This window comes from Echinops telfairi, unplaced genomic scaffold (assembly GCF_000313985.2).
Source record: "Echinops telfairi isolate 266 unplaced genomic scaffold, ASM31398v2 ScPeMD7_7458;HRSCAF=8496, whole genome shotgun sequence".
Classification (NCBI taxonomy): Eukaryota; Metazoa; Chordata; class Mammalia; order Afrosoricida; family Tenrecidae; genus Echinops; species Echinops telfairi.
Window position 1 is genome coordinate 36,288,103 of NW_022111358.1, and position 11,173 is coordinate 36,299,275.

General features: G+C 46.0%; 1 non-coding gene across 1 annotated transcript; it reads left to right on the plus strand.

Moving 5' to 3' along the window:
• The first annotated feature begins 9,315 nt into the window (after positions 1-9,315).
• TRNAR-CCG lies at positions 9,316-9,388 on the plus strand. Its single transcript has one exon. It is a non-coding gene; the product is annotated as a tRNA-Arg (tRNA).
• Positions 9,389-11,173: the final 1,785 nt, after the last annotated feature.

Sequence of the window (11,173 nt, forward strand, 5' to 3'; positions counted from 1 at the left end):
ACCCTTCTGTGGGGGGATGTTCCATTGTCCATAGATGGGCTTTGGGTCTCCGCTCCAACCCCCCTCCATTCTCACCAATGCATTTTTTTTTTTTTGTTTACTGTTTGTTGTGAATCTTATGATGCCCGTTGCCCAGTCTCAATGGATGGGATCTCACTGGCTGGTGTGCTTCTTCCATGTGGGCTTGTTGCTTCACTGTTGGATGGCCGCTTGTTTAACTTTAAGCCTTTAAGACCCCAGACACTATATCTTTTAATAGCCTCTGTCTTCACCACATCTGCTTATGCACCCATTTTCTCTTCAGTGATCGTGTCGGAGGAGTTGAGCATCACCGAATGCCAATTTGTTAGAACAAAGTGTTCTTGTATTGAGGGAAGTTATGGGCCGAGTCCCAAGGCCCATCTGCCATTTCAATGTATTGCCTTATAAATATATGTCCATAGGCCAATACCACTACTATTATGGATTAATGTATTTGCACAAGTGCACACCTCTGCTAATCTCCCTATCGATGCCTCTGCTTCCTAGAGCTTGCCTCTGTTTCCTTTTGCCTCCTCCTGCCCCGCCACGACTTTCCCCCTTCTTCCCCCTCTTAGTGCTTCCTCTCCACTGGCTTGGTGTTGCTCTAACACTCACAGGATCTCTACCCTCTCCTAGATGCTGGTTCCGCTTCCCTAGTTGTTCCCCTGTCCATGACGCCGTCTGCTCATCGCACCCTTCTCCCCACCTCCTTCTTCCCCCTCTACCTTCCAGGGCCATTGGCCCCATTGCCTTCTGTATATGTATGATTTTTACACATTACTTTTTTTTAACCATTTGAGAATAGATTGTAGAAATCATGTGCCTGTATCCCCAAATCCTTCAGCATGTATTACCTAAGAACAAAACTGTTCTCTTGTATAACCACAGTGCGATAATCAAATTCATAAAATTGATTTTGATGTCAATGTTTACTATACAATCCATTTTCAAGTGTTAGTGTTACCACTGCTCTCAATAACCTTCTGTCATGTTTTATACATTACTGTATAAATATTTGCATTTCCTGGCCTTGTAATAATATTTTTTAAAAAGACATTTAGGCAGTTTTTATTTTTTGCTTCAATTTTTCTATATTCTAAAATAAAATTAATTCTAGAAAATGTATGTTTCTTCCGTATGAATAAATTCAAACAGGCACATCCATGCCAGACCCATTCATTGGGTAGCAGCCCAGGAGGTTAATCTAGGAGGGGCTGAGCCTGCTCTCCAGCCTCCCTGTCACCACAGCACCACTCCTCTGGGCTCAGAAATGTGAAAGGAATTCATGCCTACAGCCAGGAGCCCAGGACTTTCTCTTGGCTGCTGCGAATGGGTCCAAAGTGGGCACGTGACCTAAACTCGTCCTGCTAGGAAGCCTGTACCTTTTGTTCCTCGGCTGGAGGTTGGAAAGCTTCCATTGTTCTTCTGTACAGAAGAGGTAGGAGCCCTAGAATTCTGAATAAAACTGTAGAAATGCCAAACCCAAACTCTGCCCGCCTGCCTGCCTCCAAAGATTACAATTAGATGACTTAGCACCAACAAGATCCAATACATCTTCCTTATTATTTGAGCTAGTTAAATCAAGTTTTTCTACTGCTGTAAAATACCGGGTTTCACATGCCCAGAGGTATTCTATGTGTTCATAGGTATGAACACAGACCGAATAGTCACAACTCTGCAGCGCTTTTACTGCCTTGTTTCCCAGAAGACCGGAGTGTGATCATGAGTGATCAGGTAACTTGTCTAGGATGAGACAGACAGTAAATGACAGACCAAAGTTAGGTCCCCTCCACTCCAAGTCTATTTCCAGGATCCCTGACCTTGACCCCTAGTCTACACTTGCCCCTGATGAGTAGCCCTGCCCTCCAAGTTAAATCCTACACCCTGACCCAGGGTTTGGTTACGTGATGAAGCTGTAACACGGGCGGTAACACCTCTACCGAGAGACGGAGTCCCCTCTTTTCTACTGGACTGTGTGCTGGGATGATGTGCACAGAGAAGCAAAACCAAGGCCCTCTGCAAATCCATTCAGCATGACGCTGGCTCTGCCCGTGGGCTTTTGGATGACACCACTTGATGAAGACCCCTGTGCACTAAGCCAATTTGAGTGGCGTTCTGTGTCACTTGCCTCTAAAATCGTGTTCTGGGACATGAAGATTCTTAACCTACAACAGAATGTAAGCTTCATGAGGGCAAGGATTTTATCTTTATGACACACTGAACGTTGTCTAGCACATGTGGGTACAAAATAAGTATTTATTCAATGAGTGCATGATCAAGTAGCAACTTGATTATATAGAGAATTTAAATTTGAGATGAGATGGATGGCATAAATGCTCTCTGAAGCAGGGGCTTGGGTAAGCTATGTGGCAGAAGGAAGGCATGTCCAGGTTTAGAAAGAGAAAATGAACAAAGCCATAAACCAATGGATGGACTGATGGCATGTTTGATAAGACTCACAGCTCCTTACACATCCAAGGACTTGCAGCCGGGTTTCGTGAGGAGCCTTGGTGCTGTGGGCTGGCGGCTGAGCTCTGACAGGAATCTCAGCAGTGCAAACCCACCAGGGGCTCTAGGGGATGAAGATGATGCTCTCTGCTCTTGGCAAGATTTAGACTCTTTGAAACCTCGTGCAGGGTTGCCATGAGTCAGGGTCAACTCATTGGCAGTGGGTTTGGGAGATCTATATTTTATAACCAGATAATTATATTATCAACATCCTATAAGAAAATGACCAAGAACTCCACAGAAAACTGGAAATGGTTACAGGAGAACTATAGATGACTTATAAATAAAAGATCCAATTTTACTAAGAAGTGAAATATTAAAAATGAGACGATATTTTGGAAGGGGGTCATTCTTTTGGTGACTGAGCATTTAGTGTAGTAAGGATTTGGAGAAGTAGATATGTTCTCATCTACTGTTAGAGGGAATGCAAACTGGATTACTTCTGGTGTGTCTACAAAAAGGGGGGAAGTGCTGGACCACCTCTAACTTCACTGGGGGAGAGGAGGAGAATCACTCACATCAGCAGCCCAAGGCTTATTCCACATGGCCCCTGGCCTCTGCCCTCTCAGACAATATTGTAGAGCTCTTTTATTGCAGCTGATAAATACCCAAAGGGCAGGCCACTCCACCACAGGCCTCAGCCCCAAAGTGCTGAGCTCTAGCTCAAAGGTCAGCAAACCTACCTCCTCGATTCAGTGCTGGGAGGCCCCTACCTCTGCAGGCAAGCCCTGAAGGCACTCAGCTCCCCTCCCTCTGGGGGTCAAGAAGCCCACCACTCTTGCCTTATGCTCTGGTTCATGGTTCTGCTGCTGCTCATCTTATTCTACTTCCCTGTGGTCTCAGCTGCCTATCCCTGGATCCAGGAGGTTCGATGTGCAAGAATTTGAGATCCATACAACACGCCCCACTCCTGGCTCTTCACTCTTGATGCTAATGCTCCCCCTGCTGCTTCTGAGATGGCTCAAGTGAAACCCAGGGGGAAGGCAAAAGAATCAGCCCCCTGGGTACAGTTCCAAGTTTTCAGACTCACAAGAAACTGTCCATCACCACAACTAACACATATTAGCCTACCAGCAAGTGTATTACCAACACATCTCCCCCTCCCTTCTGTTACCCATCAGGCAAAAGTATGTGTGTAGAGCATACAACACATTGTCATGGTAGACAGCAGCAAAAAAAGCTGGAAACAAGCTCCATGTTTCTTCGTAGATACAGTGGGCACCTGATAAGTTCAGTTCTTTCTCTCGGCTCTGGTGAGAGTCAGATTTTCCAGGAAGGTAGTGAAGCACAGCGTCAGGTTCTGTTACTCACAGATACTCCTTCCCTGACCCTGGAGTGGCCCTAAAACTGTGCTTACCTGCTGTTGTTGTTGTTGTTGTTTGGTGCCATCAAGTCCGTCCAATACATCAGTGCACAGTGATCCTCTCTATACATCACAACACAACAGTACCCCGCCCTGTGTCCACCTCACAGTCCTTGGGATGTTTGGGCCTCTGCTTGCAGCCACTGTGTCAATCGACCTCGTGGAGGGCATGCTTCTTTTTCTCCGACCCACTGTTTTCCCAGGTGTGATGTCCTTTTCCAGGGACTGGTGCCTCTTGATGACAGGTCCCAAGTATGTGAGATGAAGTCTCACCATCCTTGCTTCTAAGGAACATGCTCACTATACTTCTCCCATAACGGAGGTGTTCTTCTGGCAGTCCATGGTCCAGTGCACGTTCTTCACCAACACCAACACATGCATGCGTTCTTCTGTCTTCCTGATTTGTTGTCCAGCTTTTGTCTGCAGGTGGAGCCGTTGAAAACACCCTGGCTTCAGGCACATCTCTTCGTCTTTGGAAGTGACGTCTTTTCTCTTTAACATTATAAGATTTGGGAAGCAAACTTACCCAGTGCACTATGTCTGTTGATGTCTTGACAGCTGCTTCCCTGGGCACTGGTTGTAGATCCAAGTAAAATGAAATCCTTGGCAATTTCAGTCTTTTACTGTTGGGAAGATATTTGTTTGATGTTGAACTGTGTGGTAGTTAATCTGGTTAATCATGTATAAACCCCCAATTAATAACAATTTTTTTTTAAACTGGTGACTACACACCCCGACTTCTCCGGATGGGATACACTGACTACATGTGTGGGAAGAGACAATGGGAAGACACAACATCAGCAGCTAAAACAAGGCCAGCAGCTGACTGTGGAATAAGCCATCAGTGGCTCCCACGTAAGCTTGGGTTGAAGCCTAAGGAAATGAAAACAAGCCCACCAGAGCCCAGACACAGCCCTGACTACAGTCAACCTGAACTTCAAGAAGCCACAGTAGCATTAGGGAATTAACGTGAGAACAAACGAACCACAAACTCATTGAGGATCTGAATCCACCAACCACTGTGAGGAAGAAAGAGCCGATCTGTTGCTGCCCTTTCCAGCCTTGGCACCAGTGTAGGGCTCTACTCTCTCCTGTTGTGTGGCTGAGTCAGCGTCAACTCGAGGGCCTGAAGGTATCTTAAGAACCATTGTTAAGTGCGTGTACCTCCTCCCAGACAGATTCACGCATATGGCACCAGAAGGAAGTCCATTTTACCTATTTCTTTTTCAAATGGCCTTCTTTTCACCCCACTTATCAATCTACCCATGACAGCCCACAAAGGCTGACCAGGTCAAGGTGTGGAGGATAGCGGGGATTGAGGGGAGGGCCGTGCCCCCGTTGCTGAGCTGTTCAGTGTCAACGTGAACTGCACACAAGGGAACAAGGCGATCCTCTCACTGCAGCTCAAGAGGAATATGGATTCCTGCTTCCCAGGCTAAATAGCCCATTTTATGATCTTTCGGCCATCATTTCATTTTTCCATCCCCTGCTGGTCTTACCCTGAAAATGCCTATCCGTGAAGCACTTTGGGAATCAGACTTGGGAAGCCACTCTGCCACTGTTGGGAAGGGCATCCACGGCGTGTCTCTCCTAGCAGAGGAAGTCCAGTTTCAAGAAAAAAGAAAATAAATGTGTAAGCAAAAATGTTCATTGGAAAAAAAAGTTCATGGATGCACAGATTCTAATACTGGAATAGTGTGGATCAGGCGAGTGAAGCTGTCCTTGCTCGAGGCTGGGCAGACATGAAAGTGACACAGCTACAAACAAGGCTTGGAGGAATCTCAAGGACTTGCTGTTAACTGGGAAGGTGAGCATCAGGGTTGTATCCTCTCATCACATTCACTCGATCTACATGCTAAGCAAACAGTCTGAGAAGTTGACTATGCGAAGTTGAAGAACTGCGCTGTCAGGATTGGTATGAGGCTCATTAACTACCTGTGACATGCAGATGACACATCCTTCCTCGCTGAAAGTCAAGAGCCCTGGAAGCACTTAGTGATGAAGGTCAAAGTGTGCAGCCTTCGCTCTGGATTACAATTCAACGTAAAGAAGCAAAAAACCTCACAATCAGAGCAATAGACGACGTCCTGATAAATGAAGCGAAGATGAAAGTTGTCATGGGTTTCATTTTCACTTGGATCCACCATGAATGCTCGTGGAAGCAGCAGTCAAGCATTGCAATGGGCTAGGAGGGTACATTGAGAAAAGGAGGTTTCCTCCTCTCCTGAAGAGTGAGGGTCTCAGAAACGCACAGGAGCAGGTCTACCCTGTCCGATAGGGTCGCTGTGAATTGGAATTGATGGCAGTGAGCATTTGAGTGGGCTGCATCAGACCTCTCTCTAAGGTGTTAGAGAGCAGAGATTGCCCTTTGAAGGTGTGCCTGACCCAATTCAAGTGATTTCCAATCACCACATGGGCTGGCTCAACAGCATCTAACAAACACAATTTGAAGAAGTCAGTCTAAGAAAACTACATACAAAGACCGTATAATCCCAACAGTTTGACAATCAGGAAAAAAGCAAATGATAAACCCATCACCATCTAGTTCAGTGGTTCTCAACCTTCCTAATGCCGTGCCCCTTTCATACAGTTCCTCATGCAGTGGTGACCACCCCCCAATTATTTTCTTTGCTACTTCATCACTTCATTTTGCTATTGTTATGAATCAAATGACCCCTGTGAAAAGATCATTCCACCCTCAAAGGGGTCACAACCCACAGGTGGAGAACCGCTGATCTAGTTGATTCTGACTCAGGGCAACTTAACAGTTTATGCACTCTACTACTAACCTAAACGTTGACAGTTTAAACTCAACAGTGGTGCTATGGAAAAAAGCTTTGGCCAGCTGCTGCCATTAGGATAACAGCCAAGTGTCACTGGATAACTCACTGGGTTTCCATTAGCAAAACTATAGACAATGGAAAGACCAGCGGAGGGACAGGGATGCACAGGAGGGACATTTTCAGGACAACGATAATTCTTCAGAACATCATAATGGTTCTGTCTTGGGGAACACCAAGATCCACTGACACCACATGGGTCAAAGAGTCCATGTTCTTACCCTCCTTCGGTGAGTCGTGACTGGAGTCTTACAAGCTCCCAAGTGAACATTCATTGGTACAAGTATTGGCCTTTCCCTGTCCGGAGGAAAGAGGAGTGATGGATATCAAAATTAACATGGAAAATATTAGTCCAGTAGAGTCATGGACCACCTGAACATCACTCTTCAAGACCCTGAGGCCAGAAGAACTACATGATACCCGGTTTCTACTACACACTCCTCTGCAAAGGGCACACTTCTGAGCACAGCGGGAGAAAAATGCGAAGCACAATTCAAAATCATAAAAGAGATCAGGCTGACTGGTCAGATTGAACCCTGAGACTACGGTAATGAGTCCCTCTTCAGGTCTGGAAAGGACCTTTTCCTCACGGCTCTATTTTCAGGAAAACCACAGACAATAAGGAAATCCGTGGTGACAGTGGGGAGGGACGCACATCTTAGAACAATCGACCTATCGGGAGGAGATGAGCCAGTCAGGGTGTGATGTAGCAACGATGAAACACAACTTTCCTCTAGTTCCTAAATGCTTCCCCCCCCCACCCGCCCCCCCACTATCATGATTCCAATTCTACCTTGCAAGTCTGGCTAGAGGAGAGGATGTACACTGGTACACAGGGAATCCAGGGTGGATAATCCCTTCAGGACCAGCGATGTGAGTGGTGATACTGGGAGGGTAGAGGGAGAGTGGGTTAGAAAGGGGGAACCGATTACAAGGATCTACATGGGACCTCCTCCCTGGGGGACGGACAACAGAAAAGTGGGTGAAGGGAGACATCGGACAGGGCAAGATATGACAAAATAATAATTTATAAATTATCAAGGGTTCATGACGGGGCGAGGAGAGGGGAGGGAGGGGAAAAAAATGAGGACCTGATGCCGGGGGCTTAAGTGGAGAGCAAATGTTTTGAGAATGATGAGGGCAATGAATATACAAATGTACTTTACACAATTGTTGTATGTATGGATTGTGATAAGAGTTGTATGAGTCCCTAATAAAACGATTAAAAAAAAAAAAGGAACAATCGACCACTTGAGATCCAGCCACGTTCAGAGGGGTAGGAACGAAGGGGGCACACAGGAAGGCAGCGGGTTAAGTGACATGATATAGTGGGGATTGGAATCAATGACATGAAATAAAATGGGTGTGAACTGTCTGAATGTAAAACTGGTGACCTGCTGTGTAAACCTTCATCCATTTCCCCAGAAAGTAGAAACAAAGAGAAAAGAAAAGATTACTGCAGTGGTGAACACATGACATTAGGTATTTGTCAAAATCCTTAGACCTGTACAACACGCAGAATGAGTCCTAGTGTAAACAGTGGACTTTAGTTAATAATAATGTACCCACACTGATTTATCAATTACAGCCAAGATGCCACAGGAATACAGGCGTTAATAGGAGCGACATGAGCAGGTATGTGGGAACACTTTGTACTTGGTGCACAATTTTCCTGTAAAATGTTTTCTGTAAATCTAAAATTATTCTTAAAAAAGATACTATAGAACAGCAGGTGTACAAAAAGTTTTAGCCTCGTGTTTCCTTTAGTCTCTTAAAAACATAGGGCTCCCCAAGAGCTTTCTTTATGTGGATTATATTTATTTATATTGACTATATTTTAAAATGAGAAATAAGACATGATTATATAGTTTAAAAACAGTAATATATTCGTTTCACGTTACCCAACTAGCATTTTTAAAAACGATACAAAACAACAAAAGTAGCGAGGGGCATAGCATTGCTCTGCATTCCACGCGTACGTGGAACCCCTGCGTGACCCAAACGCTCGCGCACTCACTGCTTCCACAGGTTAGTTAGGGTCCATCTCCAGGGGGCCTGGAAAGAAAGGCTTGGCGATTTAATGAGGAAAAAATCAGCCACTGAAAATCCAGTGGGGCGCAGTTCGAGTCTGACACACGTGGAGTCTTCACGAGTGGCGGTTGACGTCACGGCAATGAAGGCGTGTGTATGTGCGCGCGTGTTTGTAAAACGCCCCCGCCCTCCCATGACGACGGAGTGGAAAGGGAGGGGTTCATATGCGGGGACCAAAGTTCCCCGAGTGAACCTAAAATGCAGCCAGAGTGAACCACGTGCCGAGAAAACCCCAGCGGTGCGTTCAGCACGGACGTGAGCCGCGCGCCAGCGTGCAACGCCCGCCCAGGGACAACATAGGTCACGCGCAGGCGCGCGGGGAACGGGGCGGCCGTATCGGGCCGCCGGGGCGCGAGCGCGCAGGCGCGCGACGCCGCCGGGGGGCGGCTCCCAAATCACCAGCCGGCCGGCGCCAGGGCCGCGGAGCGTGGGGGCGGGGGCGAGATGATGGCATCGCGTAAGGAGACGGTGTGAGGACCCGGACCCTGTGGTGACCCAGTGGCCTAATGGATAAGGCATCAGCCTCCGGAGCTGGGGATTGTGGGTTCGAGTCCCATCTGGGTCGTGCCAGTGTTAATTTTGGTGGCGAGAAAAGCCGGCAGGGGCGAAAAGGGCATTTTCCCCACGGCCGAAAAGGGGATTTCGAAGTAGTCATTTGCTTTCTCTGCAATGATTTTGAGGCTGATTGCATTCCAAACTGGGAAATGCTTCTGGCCGTTTTTCAAAACCTTGTAATTGAGAACTTGCGAGTAAATGCTAAGAGCCACCAAAAAGAGGAGACTTTACCCATGACTTAAAAATGTTTATGTGGATTGTGATGAGTTGTATGAGCCCCTAATAAAACTATTTAAAAAAAAGGAAAAAAATGTTTGTGTAATGGTGGTAAATATTATAGGTAACAAAACAGTTGCCATTTCTACAATCGTCACACAGAGAGTGTAGAGCCATTATGTTCATTATATTGGTTTTTTTATATTTAAATAAAAATCTTTTTTTGTTAATCATTTTATTAGGGGCTCATACAACTCTTATCACAATCCATACATACATCAATTGTGTAAAGCACATTTGTACATTCATCGCCCTCATCATTCTCAAAACATTTGCTCTCCACTTATGCCCCTGTTCATTATATTGTTAACCTGAATTAAAACCTGAGAAGTAGCCGCAGGAAGCATTAATGGAGAGTGGGTAGGTGACACCACCCCTCTTTTAAAAATTATTTCATTAGGGCTCTTACAGCTCTTATAACCATCCATACATCCATGGTGCCAATCACACTTGTGCATAGGTTGCCCTCCTCATTTTCAAAGCATTTGCTTTCTACTTGAGCCCTTGCTATCAGCTCCTCTTTTCCCTCGCTCCCCACCCCTTCCTCTGAGCTACCTCTTCCAGCTAAAGCTTCCTGAGATCAGCCTCACTGGACCTTCCATCCTTGTCTCTAGAGGCTCTGTGAGCGGATCCAACTGCTCGGGGTCCAGCCAGATCTCCTTCCAGCATCGAGCGGAGTTTCTAGGAAAGCAAATATGCTGCTACAGCATACGGATGCATAAACCTAATTTACAGCTTCTGTCCTCAAAAGTATTAGCAACACCAAATTATGGTTAGAGTGTATGTGGAACTGGGGGGGGATGGTTTGCAAATTAATGTAATAAAAGAAATGTACAGGTTAAGCTTTCCCAGACCAATTCAGAAGTCCAGTGTTCCAGGTGTAAACTTTTCTCATAAAATTTCAACCAGGGGACTCTCACCAAGTTAATTTTTTGTCTTTAAAAACAACTCAACACTAAATGCAATATGCTGCCCTGGAATGGATCCTGGGGGGACACTGGGGGATAGACTAGTGGCATCCGACGAGTCTGCTTCCCTTTCGGTTTCTTGTCTGGACGAATGTACCTGGTAATGTAGGATGTTAACATCAGGGACACTGGATGTGGGGTAGCTGGGAATTTACTGTGCGCTCTTTGCTACTTTTCTGTAAGTCTAAAGTTATTCCAATTTTAAAAGCTGATTTTAAAGAAGGCAACCACTGTCCAATTTTTAAGATGAAGCAATAGGGAGTGCTGAGGTTTTCCATTAGGAACATCAGCAAAGAGGACAAGGAGGCTGTTTCCATTCTGCTCCTGGTCTCTCAGAGGGGTGGTCCCATTCCTTAGGTTCCAACATGCCTTGAGCACTAATGCATGATGACAATTGAGTTAGTTAATTGTGCCAGCCTGGCTGATAATCACATGTGGGGCTGGTTGAAAGGCGGAGGGATAAACGGGTGGTGAGCCTCGCCTTTCTAGTTCTCGGGTCTCTTGTTTTGTGATGGTTGTATCGGGTGCAGCTGCCTTAGCAGTTCCCTGCT